At 44.6% G+C, this 19,593-nt stretch overlaps 1 protein-coding gene across 1 annotated transcript in view; it reads left to right on the top strand.

Moving 5' to 3' along the window:
• Positions 1–19,593, top strand: part of LOC126159397 (peroxidase-like) — a 356,870-nt gene that overhangs the window by 147,235 nt on the left and 190,042 nt on the right. The window lies entirely within an intron of this gene.

A 19,593-nucleotide genomic window follows, 5' to 3' on the forward strand; every position in this document is an offset into this window, starting at 1 on the left:
CAATTTATATAAACAATGATAAGTCTTTAACGACATGTGTCGAGGGTGGCATACCGAACAAATGCTGATGTTAAGTGTACCTGAAGCGCTACCAGTTCTCATTAATGTCTTACAAAGTAATGTTCACGGAAGTTATCACTTTACCCCGTTTCTCCTTGATAACAGTAGCTCCGCAAACTTCTTCTGCGGCCTTCCTCTTACTAGATGAATAAATCTCTTCGGGCTGTGCCGCCTTCATAAGCCATCGTCTTTGTGATACAAAATTTTTGTAGAACCAACCTTAATTGACGTAGGTTTTTCCACCTACTAAATAAAACGCCACTCCAACTTGTAATGAACACTGTATTGAGTTACAAGTTTATACTTTCTTGCTTCACACAAAAGGCGTAACGCCTCCATAAAACATCCCACCCTGGAGGCGTCTGTTAACAAAAGAAGATTAAAAAATTTGAAATTTCTGAGATAACATTGATTCTATACCACATTTAATATAATCTAGTTATGTTTGTCTTTTCCGGGCGGGGAGGAGCGCCTGGTCCCCGGCACGAATCCGCCCGGCTGACTTGTGTCGAGGTCCGGTGAACCGGCCAGCCTGTGGACGGTTTTTAGGCGGTTTTCCATCTGCCTCGGCGAATGCGGGCTGGTTCCCCTTATTCGGCCTCAGTTACACTATGTCGGCGATTGCTGCACAAACAAGTTCTCCACGTACGCGTACACCACCATTACTATGCGTGAAGCGTTCAGTGAACTCGAAAGTAAAATTCTATGTACCGACTTGACAGAAAATCCTAGGAAGTTCTGGTCTTACGTTAAATCAGTAAGTGGATCGAAACAGCATATCCAGACACTCCAGGATGATGAAGGCATTGAAACAGAGGATGACACGCGTAAAGCTGAAATACTAAACACCTTTTTCCAAAGCTGTTTCACAGAGGAAGACCGCACTGCAGTTCCTTCTCTAAATCCTCGCGCAAACGAAAAAAAGGCTGACATCAAAATAAGTGTCCAAGGAATAGAAAAGCAACTGGAATCACTCAACAGTGGAAAGTCCACTAGACCTGACGGGATACCAATTCCATTCTACACAGAGTACGCGAATGAACTTGCCTCCCTTCTAACAGCCGTGTACCGCAAGTCTCTAGAGGAACATAAGGTTCCAAATGATTGGAAAAGAGCACAGGTAGTCCCAGTCTTCAAGCAGGGTCGTCGAGCAGATGCGCAAAACTATAGACCTATATCTCTGACGTCAATCTGTTGTAGAATTTTAGAACATGTTTTCTGCTCGAGTATCATGTCGTTTTTGGAAACCCAGAATCTACTATGTAGGAATCAACATGGATTCCGGAAACAGCGATCGTGTGAGACCCAACTCGCTTTATTTGTTCATGAGACCCAGAAAATATTAGATACAGGCTCCCAGGTAGATGCTATTTTCCTTGACTTCCGGAAGGCGTTCGATACAGTTCCGCACTGTCGCCTGATAAACAAAGAAAGAGCCTACGGAATATCAGACCAGCTGTGTGGCTGGACTGAAGAGTTTTTAGCAAACAGAACACAGCATGTTGTTAGCAATGGAGAGACGTCTACAGACGTTAAAGTAACCTCTGGCGTGCCACAGGGGAGTGTTATGGGACCATTGCTTTTCACAATATATAAATGACCTAGTAGATAGTGTCGGAAGTTCCATGCGGCTTTTCGCAGATGATGCTGTAGTATACAGAGAAGTTGCAGCATTAGAAAATTGTAGCGAAATGCGGGAAGATCTGCAGCGGATAGGCACTTGGTGCAGGGAGTGGCAACTGACGCTTAACATAGACAAATGTAATGTATTGCCAATACATAGAAAGAAGGATCCTTTATTGTATGATTATATGATAGCAGAACAAACACTGGTAGCAGTTACTTCTGTAAAATATCTGGGAGTACGTGTGCGGCACGATTTGAAGTGGAATGATCATATAAAATTAATTGTTGGTAAGGCGAGTACCAGGTTGAGATTCATTGGGAGAGTCCTTAGAAAATGTAGTCCATCAACAAAGGAGGTGGCTTACAAAACACTCGTTCGACCTATACTTGAGTATTGCGCATCAGTGTGGGATCCATACCAGATCGGGTTGACGGAGGAGATAGAGAAGATGCAAAGAAGAGCGGCGCGTTTCGTCACAGGGTTATTTGGTAACCGCGATAGCGTTACGGAGATGTTTAGCAAACTCAAGTGGCAGACTCTGCAAGAGAGGCGCTCTGCATCGCGGTGTAGCTTCCTCGCCAGGTTTCGAGAGGGTGCGTTTCTGGATGAGGTATCGAATTTATTGCTTCCCCCTACTTATACCTCCCGAGGAGATCACGAATGTAAAATTAGAGAGATTAGAGCGCGCACGGAGGCTTTCCGGCAGTCGTTCTTCCCGCGAACCATACGCGACTGGAACAGGAAAGGGAGGTAATGACAGTGGCACGTCAAGTGCCCTCCGCCACATACCGTTGGGTGGCTTGCGGAGTATAAATGTAGATGTAGATGTAGATGTAGATGTACTCTACCACGCAAACGTAGGTGTTACACTTGTCCGGTGTGAGACGTTCCCTGGGGGGTCTACCGGGGGCCGAACCGCACAATAACCCTGGGTTCGGTGTGGGGCGGCGGAGGGGTGAAGTGGACTGCGGTAGTCGTCGTGGGGTTGTGGACCACTGCGGCTGCGGTGGGGACGGAGCCTCTCCGTCGTTTCTGGGTCCCCGGTTAACATACAATACAATACAATACAATAGGTGTGTCTTCCTATAAATCATGAGAAACAAAATAAAAATTTGGATTAGGAATTAAAATCCAAGAAATAAAGGCCTTGAGGTTTACCGATGACATTGTAGTTCTTTCAGAGGCAGCAAAGGACTTGCAAGAGCAGTGGAACGGAATGGACAGTGTCTTGAAAGGAGGATACAAGATGAACATCAATAAAAGCGAAAGGAGGGTAATGGAACGTAGTCGAATTAAATCGGGTGATGCTGAGGGAATTAGAGTAGGAAATGAGTCACCTAAAGTAGTAGGTGAGTTTTCTGTTTGGACACAAAAATAACTGATCGTGTCGAAGTATAGAGGATATAAAACGTAGACTGGCAACGGCAAGAAAAGCGTTTCTGAAGAAGAGAAATTTGTTCAAAATGGTTCAAATGGTTCTGAGCACTATGGGACTTAACATCTGTGGTCATCAGTCCCCTAGAACTTAGAACTACTTAAACCTAACGAACCTAAGGACATCACACACATCCATGCCCGAGGCAGGATTCGAACCTGCGACCGTAGCAGTCCCGCGGTTCCGGACTGAGCGCCTAGAACAGAAATTTGTTAATATGGAGTATAGATTTAAGTGTGAGCAACTCTTTTTTTTTTAAAAAAAACTATTTGAACGGAGTGTAGCCATGTATGGAAGCAAAACTTGGACGATAAACAGTTTAGCCAAGAAGACGATGGAACCTTTTGAAATGTAGTGCTGCAGAAGAATGCTGAAGATGTTGAATCCTGCCTTGACGTCAAATATCTGGGGTCTTGCTATTGGAACTGAAAGTAGACCTTAATGTTGAACTTGGCACATGTAGTTTTCATACATGCACTTCACAAGAGCAATTATTGTCTTAAGAATTCCAAAAGTTTGCAATGACCTCAATTTGCAACTGGTAGCAGCAAATAAATGAAATATTGTTTTCAGAAGTGGCAGGTGTGGTTACTGAGCCGGCCGGTGTGGCCGTGCGGTTGCAGGCGCTACAGTCTGGAACCGCGCGACCGCTACGGTCGCAGGTTCGAATCCTGCCTCGGGCATGGATGTGTGTGATGTCCTTAGGTTAGTTAGGTTTAAGTAGTTCTAAGTTCCAGGGGACTGATGACCTCAGATGTTTCTTCCCACGCCCGGGTTCCCGGGTTCGATTCCCGGCGGGGTCAGGGATTTTCTCTGCCTCGTGATGGCTGGGTGTTGTGTGCTGTCCTTAGGTTAGTTAGGTTTAAGTAGTTGTAAGTTCTAGGGGACTTATGACCACAGCAGTTGACTCCCATAGTGCTCAGAGCCATTTGAACCATTTGAACCTCAGATGTTAAGGCGCAAAGTGCTCAGAGCCATTTGAACCATTCTTCTGGTTACTGAATTTCGCAACCTGTATAACGTAAATCATCTATACATATTCAACCATCTATTCTTCTTACTATACGAGGGTTGTCCGGAAAGTACATACAAAAGTTGAATAAGAACTTTATTTTACAATTATTCAGGTATTACAATATGGTCTCCTTCGCCCTGATACGCGATACACTTCTGCCAACGCCGTTTCCACTGTTGATAACATTGCTGAAAGTCTTCAGTTGCGATGTTGTTCAGTTGCCGTGTCGTTTCCGCCTTGATGGCTTCCACGTCTTCCAAGTGCCGCCCCCGAAGCACCATTTAGCATTTCGGGAACATGAAGAAGTCACACGGGGCTAAATCGGGCGAATAAGGCGGGTGGTCTGTCACGGTGATTGAGCTTCGGGCCAAAAACTCGCGCACAACGAGTGACGTGTGAGCTGGCGCATTGTCGTGATGAAGGATCCACCTGCCACCTTTTGCCAACTCCGGTCGAACTCGGGCCACACGAGCTCTGAGACGTGTCAGAACTTCAACGTAAAAATTTCCGTTCACTCTCTGGCCGGGAGGGACAAATTCCTTCTGAACAATGCCCCTAGAATCAAAGAAAACAATCAACATTGTCTTCACATTGGACCTTGATTTTCTCGACTTTTTTGTTCTCGGTTCTCCTGCTAGTTTCCATTCCTTGCTTTGAGATTTGAGCTCCACATCGAATTCGTAAAACCAGGACTCGTCTCCAGTGATGACTCGGTTGAGAAAGTCCCCCCGTTCCTCTGCTTCTAACCAATCCTCACAGCACTCGACCCTCTTTGCTTTCTGTTCTGGCGTCAAGAGCTTCGGTACGATTTTCGCACACAATTTCTTCATTTCAAGTTTTTGTGTCAGCATTTCGTGAACGATTGTTTTGGGGATTGACAGCTCGTCAGCAATCATTCCGACTGTCAATCTACGGTCTTTAAGAAAACGAGCCCGAATTCGTTCAACATTTGCATCGGAACTCGATGTCGACGGGCGTCCTGGGCGAGGGTCATCGTTCACTTCTTCTCGGCCATCCCGGAACCTTTTTAACCACTTGTTCGCGGTTGGTTCCTTCAGAGAATTGTCTCCGTAAACCTGTTTCAAACACTCATAAATCTCACGGCCATTCTTGCCTAGTTTCGCAAGAAACCTGATGTTGACGCGCTGTTCCTCAACCAGACACAGCTCCATGCCGTCGGCAGGTGAAATAAGGTAACTGTCAACAAGCCGCCGCACACGCAGAGTGCTCTGACTCGAACTGAGCGTTGATGCGATTGATTACAGCAGTAGTCCCACCTGGCGGTGACTGCAACTTGTAACATAAAGACATTATTCTACTTTTATACGTATTTTCCGGACAAACCTTGTATTTCATATAGTTTAATAACTGTCACCCTGTAAATCGTCTAGATATTTAATCATGCATTCTTCCTACTGTAGAGTACACTTCCCGCCGTTCTGGCCACAGCCGGGCTAGGCGGTACCGACCGAGCACCGTGTCACCCTAGCCAGAGGTGTCAGGTGGCTGGTGTGTGGAGGGGGACGAGGGTGTGGTCAGCACACTACTCTCCTCATCGTCGCCGGCTTTCCGGTTCTTGGAGCCGCTATTTCTCATTCAAGTAGCTCTTCAACTTGCACCATGTGTCTCATGCAGTCCTCCCACCAACGCAGAATCCTTGGCAGTACCGGGAACTGAACACAGGTCCTCCAACAACGCACCTACAGGAGCGGACGTACTGTAGGGGAGAGTGGGGCACACTGAACCACGGGGCAGAATGAATCTGGTAGCATAATTTCAGTATAACGTGGTAAATTACTTTTGCCTTTGGACATATGTTGTCAGTACTCCTCTACCGACTGCTATTTGTTTTCTGCAGGATCTAGTTCCCGCCGTTAGTGTTGTACTGGTGATATGTTAGTTTTGCGACAGTGAAGTAATTTTTGGAGACATAGATAGACTGAATTCTGTTCAATCCTTTGTCACCAAATTTTAGAGAAAGTAAGTCATTGTAACACTTATGAAACGTCCCCTTAGAACAATTATACATGACTGTGCTTAAACTGACACACAATATTTTTTAGCGCAACGCAATCTGACTTTCAAAAATCCCTACAAAAGAGTGGCCCTGACTAACATTAACCTATACCTTTCACAAATCACTTACCTCACCAAAAATCTCCGTTACTCGAACTACTGCAATGCAGCGAGCGCCACTACTGCCAGCTAAATAAAAGATTCAAATTACGGAAGGCACTAACTACTAGTAGGCATAGTTAGCAAATGAAAGATTTTAATAGAGAACAAACAATGTATTTACCTTAATAGTCATAATATATATAGCAGTTCATGACATCCATTCTGTACTCAAAAATCCGCCATCTCATTTCCCACATCCACCACTGCTGGCGGCTCACCTCCAACTGCGCAATGCTACGCGCTGTTCACATCCAGCTGCCGCTGCCCAACACTACAATGGCAGACAACAATGCAAACTAGCCACAGACTGCACACAGCACAGCCAGTGATTTTCATACAGAGCGCTACGTTGCGTTACCAATAAGAAAACCTAAACAGCCTACTTACACAGTATCAATACTCTATTTTAATTACATAGATTTTCAAATATTAGCAATGTTCATGCATGACCTCACATAAGCTTTGTTTGAAATATGTACTGTTGGGGCACATTGAACCAAGCTCTCCCGGGGCACAATGAGCCACGGTCCATTGTGCCCCAGGGTGGTCCATTGTGCCCCAGGACTCTTTCAATTGTCCAATACAAGCACTCTGTACTTTATTTCCTTAGCAAGGCTAAAAATATATGTGTAGGTATTTAAGGCTTGTGGATGTGTCTGGTGAATCTGAGTACAACTTTGAAGACTTGGACAAATTACCAGAAACAGATGATTGTGTTTTGACCAAATTTGAACTGTAAAACAAACCACCAGTTTACTATGTGGGGAAGATTTTGAAACCGAAGGATGACGCAGGAGAATATCAGGTATCATTTTTGAGAAAAAGTGAAAAAATGGGAGGGAAGTATTATTTTCCTCACGTAAAGGATGAAGCTTTTGTTCCAGCTAGCAACATACTTTACATGCTCCTATGACCTGCTACTGATAAAGTGAGAAAGAGACAAAAATCATATTTAAAATCTGGAATCAGCTTCGAGTCCATTGATGTTCGGTAATTCCAAAATAATTTACATGATTGTATGCCTATAGATTTAATTATATGATTCACACGTGGAATATATGTAAACATTATGTTTAAAGTACATTTACACTTACTGTGTATGCTAAATAGGTTCTTTCAATGAACCTGTTTAAAGTGGTTCATTTTACCCCGCATGTGGGGCACAATGAACCATTTACCAAATTTTCTTCAAAGGCGTGCAGCTAAAGAGCAATTAATGACAATAGAATCATATAAGGCCATTTGATACTTGAAGGGTTAAACTGTAACATCTGTAAATCACTACTCTGTAATAAAATTATTGGATGAGTAACGCGGGGAAATGTTTTTTATGGTTCAATGTGCCCCACTCTCCCCTACACGCACATTCAGTAAAATTTCGTTAGTCGTTATTCCTCACGGGTCTGCAGGTTTAATGGCCCGGCAGTGTTTTAGCTACCGATTACTGCCGCTCCGCAGCCGCTGTGCAGGCTGAAGGGTATCACCCCCACCACTTCCTGCCAAGGTCCGTCCCCGACGCGGCAGTGACCCAGTTTGGTTCTGACCGGACACGGGCGGTGCGCTAGACCCCAAGCAAGGGCTTCCTATCCTTCCTTCCTTCCTTCCTTCCTTCCTTCCGTGGCGCGGCGGCCCTCCGGCAGGAGACCTTGCCGCAAGGTCGGGTCAGTGACGCTGCTACTGCTCGATGCCAGCTCGTCACCTTCTGCTGCCTGTATCCTCCTCCCCATCTTCCCCTCCCCCAAACGATGTTCCACTGTAGTTGAATTGTTTTATCTTGGCGGTTTGCGCATGCCCGCCCACACGCGGGAGATTGCTGCGTTGCCAGTTGTACGCGCCTAGAGAAGCGGCGACATACACTCCTGGAAATTGAAATAAGAACACCGTGAATTCATTGTCCCAGGAAGGGGAAACTTTATTGACACATTCCTGGGGTCAGATACATCACATGATCACACTGACAGAACCACAGGCACATAGACACAGGCAACAGACCATGCACAATGTCGGCACTAGTACAGTGTATATCCACCTTTCGCAGCAATGCGGGCTGCTATTCTCCCATGGAGACGATCGTAGAGATGCTGGATGTAGTCCTGTGGAACGGCTTGCCATGCCATTTCCACCTGGCGCCTCAGTTGGACCAGCGTTCGTGCTGGACGTGCAGACCGCGTGAGACGACGCTTCATCCAGTCCCAAACATGGTCAATGGGGGACAGATCCGGAGATCTTGCTGGCCAGGGTAGTTGACTTACACCTTCTAGAGCACGTTGGGTGGCACGGGATACATGCGGACGTGCATTGTCCTGTTGGAACAGCACGTTCCCTTGCCGGTCTAGGAATGGTAGAACGATGGGTTCGATGACTATTCAGTGTCCCCTCGACGATCACCAGTGGTGTACGGCCAGTGTAGGAGATCGCTCCCCACACCATGATGCCGGGTGTTGGCCCTGTGTGCCTCGGTCGTATGCAGTCCTGATTGTGGCGCTCACCTGCACGGCGCCAAACACGCATACGACCATCATTGGCACCAAGGCAGAAGCGACTCTCATCGCTGAAGACGACACGTCTCCATTCGTCCCTCCATTCACGCCTGTCGCGACACCACTGGAGGCGGACTGCACGATGTTGGGGCGTGAGCGGAAGACGGCCTAACGGTGTGCGGGACCGTAGCCCAGCTTCATGGAGACGGTTGCGAATGGTCCTCGCCGATACCCCAGGAGCAACAGTGTCCCTAATTTGCTGGGAAGTGGCGGTGCGGTCCCCTGCGGCACTGCGTAGGATCCTACGGTCTTGGCGTGCATCCGTGCGTCGCTGCGGTCCGGTCCCAGGTCGACGGGCACGTGCACCTTCCGCCGACCACTGGCGACAACATCGATGTACTGTGGAGACCTCACGCCCCACGTGTTGAGCAATTCGGCGGTACGTCCACCCGGCCTCCCGCATGCCCACTATACGCCCTCGCTCAAAGTCCGTCAACTGCACATACGGTTCACGTCCACGCTGTCGCGGCATGCTACCAGTGTTAAAGACTGCGATGGAGATCCGTATGCCACGGCAAACTGGCTGACACTGACGACGGCGGTGCACAAATGCTGCGCAGCTAGCGCCATTCGACGGCCAACACCGCGGTTCCTGGTGTGTCCGCTGTGCCGTGCGTGTGATCATTGCTTGTACAGCCCTCTCGCAGTGTCCGGAGCAAGTATGGTGGGTCTGACACACCGGTGTCAATGTGTTCTTTTTTCCATTTCCAGGAGTGTAGTATAGTTCGCAAAGTTACGTTTAGGGGGGAGCGCGCAGTTTAGGAAGTAAAGCCACCACGGCCGCATTAACCCTTTCGCTGCTACAGAGACGTGCTCCCCGCATTCCGCGCTGTGCGCGATTTTGTCATCTATGCACTGCTCCACTGTGTTCCACGGTGTTCCGACTGCTTTGACACACTTTATCATTCGATTTCACAAAAACTATTTAGCCGAAAAACTTAATTTTTACACATCTTCTTGACTGATACCTTCCCCCCCTCCATAAATGACTTAATTTTGTTTCGATGTTCAACGCAGTTATTGTGCAGTATTAGATGTAGTAAACCATTGCACGAAATTTTGAAGAGTTTGCAGAGGTAAAAGTCCATAGCGTATACTTTCCGTATGGTCGGTTTTAGTTGCCACTAGAAATTTCAAAAAATTACATTCAAACGAATAAAATTCATGAAGTGAGACACTTCGATATTGTTTTTAAATAAAGAAAATCTTAAGCACCGAAAAAGGTTTGAACTCAGAACCTTTCGCTTAGCAGCTATACACTTTAACCATTACGCTAACACAGCTTGTCATTCAATGTGCCTCCCGGAGGACTTTAAAATGTCACGCAAAATACCGACAAACACTGTTGGTATGACTATGTATTACGTTTCGTCGAAGTACAATAGGAAATATACAATTACCGCTGTTCTTTATTGCGATAAAGCGGTTAGTGAGAATGATACAAACATCTTTCCTTGCTATCGCCTGAATTAGGAGGCTTATTGCTTGTTCGGTATAATTAATTAACAGAATATGAAGCAACTGGTATAAAGAATGCTTTTTCGAAACTTTCTATAAAATAAAGTCTGCTATCAAGACATTGCTTTTGTTCAATTATTTATGACTGAACGTTTCTAAAACTGAAGACACTCGTCCGTGCTCTGCACTGCAGTCGAGCTCTGGCAACGTCGTTCTCTGTTCATTGGCTGACTGTGTTTTGTGACGTCAGATGCGCAGAACGAACCTAAACGCGGCCACCGTCATAAATGACGCGGACTTTAGTAGCCAAACAGCCTCTGACGTACATTAATCACCAGAAAGATTCCAACTTCAATCCACCGTCACTATCTGCAGTCCACGAATGAACCGCTTTCAGTTGCGTATGAACTTGAACTTACAGGAACACGACCGGTTTCGTGATATCAGACCACATCTTCAGGTGTACGTCTATAAGACAGTCACGGCATACCTTTTAATATAGCACCGGACCCCCTGTTGCACAGGGTCGTGCAGCAGCTCCACGTGGCATGGATTCAACAAGTCGCTGGAAGTCACTGAGCCAGGCTGCCTCTGTAGCCGCCCGTAACTGCGAAAGTGTTGCTGGCGCAGGATTTTGTGCACAGACTCACCTTTAGGTTATATCCCGTAAATATTCGATGGGGTTCATGTTGGACAATCATTCGGTCGAATTGACCAGAATGTTCTTCAAACCAATCGCGAATGATTGTGGCCCAGTGCCGTGGCGTAGGGTCATCCACGAGAATTTCTTCATCCTTTGGGAACATGTTGTTGATGTTGTGGTCTTCAGTCCTGAGACTGGTTTGATGCAGCTTTCCATGCTACTCTATCCTGTGCAAGCTTCTTCATCTCCCAGTACCTACTGCAACCTACATCCTTCTGAATCTGCTTAGTGTATTCATCTCTTGGTCTCCCCCTATGATTCCTACCCTCCACGCTGCCCTCCATTACTAAATTGGTGATTCCTTGATGCCTCAGAACATGTCCCACCAACCGATCCCTTCTTCTGGTCAAGTTGTGCCACAAACTTCTCTTATCCCCAATCCTATTCAATACTTCCTCATTAGTTATGTGATGTACCCATCTAATCATCAGCATTCTTCTGTAGCACCACATTTCAAAAGCTTCTATTCTCTTCTTGTCCAAACTATTTACCGTCCATGTTTCACTTTCATACATGGCTACACTCCATACAAATACTTTCAGAAATAACTTCCTGACACTTAAATCTATACTCGATGTTAACAAATTTCTCTTCTTCAGAAAAGCTTTCCTTGCCATTGCCAGTCTACACTTTATATCCTCTCTACTTCGTCCATCATCAGTTATTTTGCTCCCCAAATAGCAAAACTCCTTTAGTACTTTAAGTGTCTCATTTCCTAGTCTAATTCCCTCAGCATCACCCGACTTAATTCGACTACATTCCATTATCCTCGTTTTGCTTTTGTTGATGTTCATCGTATATCCTCCCTTCAACACACCATCCATTCCGTTCAACTGCTCTTCCAAGTCCTTTGCTGTCTCTGACAGAATTACAATGTCATCGGCGAACCTCAAAGTTTTTATTTCTTCTCCGTGGATTTTAATACCTACTCCAAATTTCTCTTTTGTTTCCTTTACTGCTTGCTCAATATACAGATTGAATAACATCGGAGAGAGGCTACAACCCTGTCTTACTCCCTTCCCAACCACTGCTTCCCTTTCATGTCCCTCAACTCTTATAACTGCCACCTGGTTTCTGTACAAGTTGTAAATAGCCTTTCGCTCCCTGTATTTTACCCCTGCCACCTTTAGAATTTGAAAGAGAGTATTCCAGTCAACATTGTCAAAAGCTTTCTCTAAGTCTACAAATGCTAGAAACGTAGGTTTGCCTTTCCTTAATCTTTCTTCTAAGATAAGTCGTAAGGTCAGTATTGCCTCACGTGTTCCAGTATTTCTACGGAATCGGAACTGATCTTCCCCGAGGTCGGCATCTACTAGTTTTTCCATTCGTCTGTAAAGAATTCGTGTTAGTACTTTGCAGCTGTGGCTTATTAAACTGATAGTTCGGTAATTTTCACATCTGTCAACACCTGCTTTCTTTGGGATTGGAATTATTATATTCTTCTTGAAGTCTGAGGGTATTTCGCCTGTTTCATACATCTTGCTCACCAGATGGTAGAGTTTTGTCAGGACTGGCTCTCCCAAGGGCGTCAGTAGTTCCAATGGAATGTTGTCTACTCCGGGGGCCTTGTTTCGACTCAGGTCTTTCAGTGCTCTGTCAAACTCTTCACGCAGTATCTTATCTCCCATTTCATCTTCATGGGAACATGAAGTTCACGAATGTTTGCAAATGTTCTGAAAGTAGCAGAACATAAACATTTCCAGTCCAATAATCGGTTCAGTTCGACCAGAGCACCCACCCCTACACATTAAAACACAGCCCACACCAATTTGGGGCCGCCACTAGCTAGCACAGTGCCTTCTTGACAAATTCGGACTATGGCACCACACTCAAACCGTACCGTCCGCTCTTACCAACTTAAATCGGAGCTCATGTGAGCCGCGCGGGATTAGGCGAGCGGTCGAATGGCGCTGCAGTCGTGGACTGTGCGGCTGGTCCCGGCGGAGGTTGGAGTCCTCCCTCGGGCATGGGTGTGTGTGTTTGTCCTTAGGGTAGTTCAGGTTAAGTAGTGTGTAGAATTAACAGTCTAATGAGTACACAGTATGGTTTGAGAGTAAATCGGAGAAAGACGAAGCTAATGAGAAGTAGTAGAAATGAGAACAGCGAAAAACTTAACATCAGGATTGATGATCACGAAGTCAATGAAGGTAAGGAATTCTGCTACCTAGGCAGGAAAATAACCAATGACGGACGGAGCAAGGAGGACATCAAAAGTAGACTCGGTATGGCAAAGAAGGCATTTCTGGCCAAGAGAAGTCTACTAATATCGAATACCGGCCTTAATTTGAGGAAGAAATTTCTGAGGATGGACGTCTGGAGTACAGCATTGTATAGTAGTGAAACATGGACTGTGGGAAAACCGGAACAGAAGAGAATCGAAGCATTTGAGATGTGGTGCTATAGACGAATGTTGAAAATTAGGTGGACTGATAAGGTAAGGAATGAGGAGGTTCTACGCAGAATCGAATATGTGGAAAACACTGATAAGGAGAAGGGACAGGATGATAGGACATCTGCTGAGATATGAGGGAATGACTTCCATGGTACTAGAGGGAGCTGTAGAGGGCAAAAACTGTAGAGGAAGACAGAGACTGGAATACGTCAAGCAAATAATTGAGGACGTAGGCTGCAAGTGCTACTCTGGGATGAAGAGGTTGGCACAGGAAAGGAATTCGTGGCGGGCCGCATCAAACCAGTCAGTAGAGTGATGACCAAAAAAAAAAAAAAAGCTTAGGGACTGATGACCTTAGCAGTTAAGTCCCGTAATATTTCACACAGATTTGAACAACACATGTGACCAGGCTACAGTCTTCCAGTCGTCCAGGTTCAAACGGATACGGTCACGAGCCCAAGGCAGCCTCTGCCGGCGACTTCGTGATGCTATCAAAGATACTCGAAGCGGCCGTCTGCTGCCACAGCACATTAACGCCAGATTTCGCCGCACTGTCCTAACAGATATGTTCGTCGTACGTCCCACGTCGATTTCTGCCGTTACTTCACGCACTGCTGCTTGTCTGTCTCTACGCAAACGTCAAATGAAGACCGTCGGCCATTGCGTTGCCTGTGGTGCGAGGTAATGCCTGAAATCTTGTATTCTTGGTACACTCTTTGACACCTTGGATCGCGGAGTATTGAATTTCGATACGACTTCCAAAATGGAATCTCCCGTGCATCTAACTCCAACTACTATTCCGCGTTCACCTTCTGTTAGTTCCCGTCGTGCGGTCATAGCCACGTCGGAAACAACACACTGCACTTGTACAGGGTGTTTCAAAAATTACCGGTATATTTGAAATGGCAATAAAAACTAAACGAGCAGCGATAGAAATACACCGTTTGTTGCAATATGCTTGGGACAACAGTACATTTTCAGGCGGACAAACTTTCGAAATTACAGTAGTTACAATTTTCAACAACAGATGCCGCTGCAAGTGATGTGAAAGACATAGAAGACAACGCAGTCTGTGGGTGCGCCATTCTGTACGTCGTCTTTCTGCTGTAAGCGTGTGCTGTGCACAACGTGCAAGTGTGCTGTGGACAACATGGTTTATTCCTTAGAACAGAGGATTTTTCATGCTGTTGGAATTCCACCGCCTAGAACACAGTGTTGTTGCAACAAGAGGAAGTTTTCAACGGAGGTTTAATGTAACCAAAGGACCGAAAAGCGATACAATAAAGGATCTGTTTGAAAAATTTCAACGGACTGGGAACGTGACGGATGAACGTGCCGGAAAGGTAGGGCGACCGCGTACGGCAACCACAGAGGGCAACGCGCAGCTAGTGCAGCAGGTGATCCGACAGCGGCCTCGGGTTTCCGTTCGCCTTGTTGCAGCTGCGGTCCAAATGACGCCAACGTCCATGTATCGTCTCGTGCGCCAGAGTTTCCACCTCTATCCGTACAAAATTCAAACGCGGCAACACCTCAGCGCCGCTACCGTTGCTGCACGAGAGACATTCGCTAACGATATAGTGCACAGGATTGATGACGGCGATATGCATGTGGGCAGCATTTGGTTTACTGAGGAAGCTTATTTTTACCTGGACGGCTTCGTCAATAAACAGAACTGGCGCATATGGGGAACCGAAAAGCCCCATGTTGCAGTCCCATCGTCCCTGCATCCTCAGAAAGTACTGGTCTAGGCCGCCATTTCTTCCAAAGGAATCATTGGCCCATTTTTCATATCCGAAACGATTACTGCATCACGCTATCTGGACATTCTTCGTGAATTTGTGGCGGTACAAACTGCCTTAGACGACACTGCGAACACCTCGTGGTTTATGCAAGATGGTGCCCGGCCACATCGCACGGCCGACGTCTTTAATTTCCTCAATGAATATTTCGATAATCGTGTGATTGCTTTGGGCTATCCGAAACATACAGGAGGCGGCGTGGATTGGCCTCCCTATTCGCCAGACATGAACCCCTGTGACTTCTTTCTGTGGGGACACTTGAAAGACCAGGTGTACCACCAGAATCCAGAAACAATTGAACAGCTGAAGCAGTACATCTCATCTGCATGTGAAGCCATTCCGCCAGACACGTTGTCAAAGGTTTCGGGTAATTTCATTCAGAGACTACGCCATATTATTGCTACGCATGGTGCATATGTGGAAAATATCGTACTATAGAGTTTCCCAGACCGCAGCGCCATCTGTTGTTGACAATTGTAACTACTGTAATTTCGAAAGTTTGTCTGCCTGAAAATGTACTGTTGTCCCAAGCATATTGCAACAAACGGTCTATTTCTATCGCTGCTCATTTAGTTTTTATTGCCGTTTCAAATATACCGGTCATTTTTGAAACACCCTGTATATCTTGTGTACACGATACTACTGCCATTCGTGTATGTGAATATCTCTATCCCATGACATTTTTATCAGGTCAGTGTACAATGGACACCACGATAAAAAAATCGGATACCTATCCCTATTAATCTACGCTATGTGACACGCAGAGATACTAACAGATTACTACAACATTCAGTCCATGACACAGGAAGCATGGAGGACGACCGTTGAAAGGTCTCTGTTGGATTCCTTTCATGTTAATTTCTTAAATCTGTTGTCATTTACGGCATAAATTCCTCTTCTAAATTTAGTGTGGCGTTTCTGACTATCTGGGAGGAGACTGAGTAGTGGAACGTGTTACTTTTACACATAAACAAGAACGATCTGCCACGCTACTACACTTTAAAACACAGTTTATATGTAATTCATGTCACACAGTCTCATACGGAACCTACATCCGCTTTCTTTCATATACTGTATATGATAAGATACTGTCATCCCCCTTCCCTTCTGTGTGAGAGGATGAATGAGCAAATGTATTTCTAGTTGCATGCTTGAGGGTAGCAGACAAGCCTGTCTGCTAGAGAACAGTAGGACCAACGTCGGAACAGGTAGCTACGCTTTCTAAAGGCAAAGAGGTTTCTATCCTTAGTATGGTCCTGTCCGTCCCTTGTCGTGTTGGTATAGGAAGCTGCCCCTCTGGCCACTTCAGTTTGTATTTGTGAGCCACCCTCAGGAAGGGACCAGGTCAGTCTGTCCGTGGCGAGCGTCTGAAGTGGTAAGATCTCCGGCTAAGTGCGTGTCTGCTAAGTCCGTAGGACAATGGATTTCTTAAGTTCAGCCTAACTGAAAATTTAATCACCTTTATTTCAGGTTTAGCTCTAAAACATCTAATGTTATCTTAAATTGCAACGCAGTCTGATTCGAGTGTACAGTTCAGAATATATTCCGGTAGTTGCTTTGTCACTACTTCGTGAGTAAAGTGGAACCACGTGTTGATCAGTAACTCTAACTATCAATCTTTAATGCGAATGTGCGTGAGATTATAACGTCTCGTCTTGACAATATTTTTCAATATAGCAACTTTTCTTTACGTTCAACCCACGTGGGGTGTACTTTGTGAGACCAGTACCACGTGCTTATACAATTGTTTGACCCATCAGGTTAATCGTAAGACGATAGTATCCAGTTCGAGGTTTTTCGTTTGTAAATTGCTTTTCGATCTAATTTATTTTAATTATCAAAATTATTGTGGAGTTACACTTTTTGTGTAAACCAAGTTGACCACGTGAAGCATGTGGTGTAATCATCAAAGTAGCCCTCAGCTATTCTTTTCGGGAAGACACAGAGAGTTAGTATGAATTTAGTATACCAGTGTGTGGTAGTTTCATGACGGAACGTAACTTCTTTGGGTGAAAATTGAATCGGTTGGTTGTGGTTAATATCCTCTTGCATATGTTACAACGTTCTTCATGTGTTATTTTATGAATGCAGTCTCCCAATCTTGGCTCCATATTTGATGTGTTCCGTAAGATTACAGTCTCACATTTTCACAATCCTAAATAAGGCACCAGCTTAGTTACGACTCAAGTTTAATATGCTAAAATTTCAATGATCAATGTTGAAATAAATTTCCAAATATAAACTGATTTATTTCTTTTTATTTAAATTCTCTTGTTGTCGTATGACTATTAAAAGATTATAATTAATGTTAGTCTGGTTGGGAATTTGGTAAGCTAGACTGGATACCTGGTGAAACAGTTGCGCAGTAATGCAAGGTTAACTTCCCCACATAGCTCACAGCTTTTAACCCGCTTTTATTGTCTATCAGCTCCGCTTTCATAGCAAATTAAAGCAACAACGTTACACCGTCTCAAAATGAAAAGCAGGGCGTCATAAATTAAATTGACCAGTTGAGAAACTGCAGTATTGAAACACGTTAACCTACAATGAAAAGAGCAAAATATGAAAACAAAAGAGGGTATAAAGCCCCAGCTAGTACGGTTGAAAGCTTCATACCAGGAAGCGGCGGAGAGCAATCAGCTTGATCTATGATGGCCTGCTTATTACTTTCAGACGGTGGAGCCGCCCCCTCCTCGTATCTTGGGCTTGATGTTTTACTGACGAATGAATATCTCATATTAGTTGTCACAGAGCATAGATTGTTGGCATAGGTATACCATTTTTTTTATATCATAATGACGATTCTATGTTTCCTGTCTCGTAGATGTACACCTGACGATGGGATACGATATCACGAAACTGGTAGTGATCTTCATATACAGCCGAAAGCAGTTTGTTTCTGAAACATGGATTACTTCAGCTGCACGATGTATGCTATCACGGAAGTCTTCGAGGAAACACATCTTTTCTTCTACTTAGGTTATGCCATATTTCTACGTTCCCCAATTCGTTTCTGTACCTTAACATTAATTTTTCTGCCTATCGACCTAATTTTCACATTTGAAAATCATCTTAATTCCGTCCATCATAATCGATGTTTCAGGAAGTCCTGCGTCATTTAAGATTTAAATAATGACAAACTGCACCATTTAGTTATTTTTTCATGCGCGAAATGTTTTGATTACAAAAATTGTTCAAATGGCTCTGAGCACTATGCGACTTAACTTCTGAGGTCATCAGTCGCCTAGAACTTACAACTAGTTAAACCTAACTAACCTGAGGGCATCACACACGTTCATGCCCGAGGCAGGATTCGAACCTGCGACCAGAGCGGTCGCTCGGCTCCAGACTGTAGCGCCTAGAACCGCTCGGCCACTCCTTTTGATTACAAAAACAAACATTGTAACCATGAAGTTTATGTGTGTGTGTGTGTGTGTGTGTGTGTGTGTGTGTGTGTGTGTGTGTGTGTGTGTGTGTGTGTGATATTGTGTAAGGGGGGAGGCACACTTACAGCCTCAAAAAGACGTGTACAATGCGAGAGAGGCAGAAGTTGATACATGTAAACAGAAATTGGTACATGTAAACATAAAAAATATTCATATAAACAAATGCATTTGAAAATCAGAATAAATTCTCGCAATACGTTATGCAGAGCATGAAACATTAAGTAATTGGTGCAGTTTTTCATTATTCAAACCATGAAAAGCTTGTGCTCTTTTCATTAGGGTACTTTGATTATTTTATACCTTTCAGTTCTGTACAAAGTTACAGTTCATATGAATTGCTTCTGAAAACACATTATAACGCTGAAAATTGTATTCGATATGATTTGAGATGGTGTCAAGTCTTCGACGTAAACACTCCAAAAACGAATTTACAGAATACAGATACTGGAGGTTGTAATGGTTCTTTATTTACGTGACTCTCCAACCCCAGTTCTCGATACCAGTAATATCGTACTACTTTTCTGCGAAGTAACAGACATTTTGTGACAACATTCACATTTGGTTTTATTAATGTATAGGTACTCCGATGTATCGATATATTACGGTGATATGGTTCTGGTGTGTATTCATTTCTGTGAGACTGTCACAATCTTTGACTTACTTGTAACCGTTTTGGCGCGAATGCGCACAGAGCAGTCTTTGTTTCACTTTGCAGAAATTAAGTTGTTATTTCGCTTTGTAAAAGAAGTCAAGTCTTGTGTTTGGTTAAAGTGGAAATTAAATATATGAAGATTGATACAAAACAGTTTTCTTGATGATGTGACAAATAAGAAGTATATGTGATTTTACAAGAAGTTTAATAAAAATGTGGATACTGGACACCAAGTCAAAGATTATTTCTACCATACCATTGTTCTGATCTGGGATTGTTTGATCATTA

The sequence above is a fragment of the Schistocerca cancellata genome, unplaced genomic scaffold, assembly GCF_023864275.1.
Source record: "Schistocerca cancellata isolate TAMUIC-IGC-003103 unplaced genomic scaffold, iqSchCanc2.1 HiC_scaffold_1132, whole genome shotgun sequence".
NCBI lineage: Eukaryota > Metazoa > Arthropoda > Insecta > Orthoptera > Acrididae > Schistocerca > Schistocerca cancellata.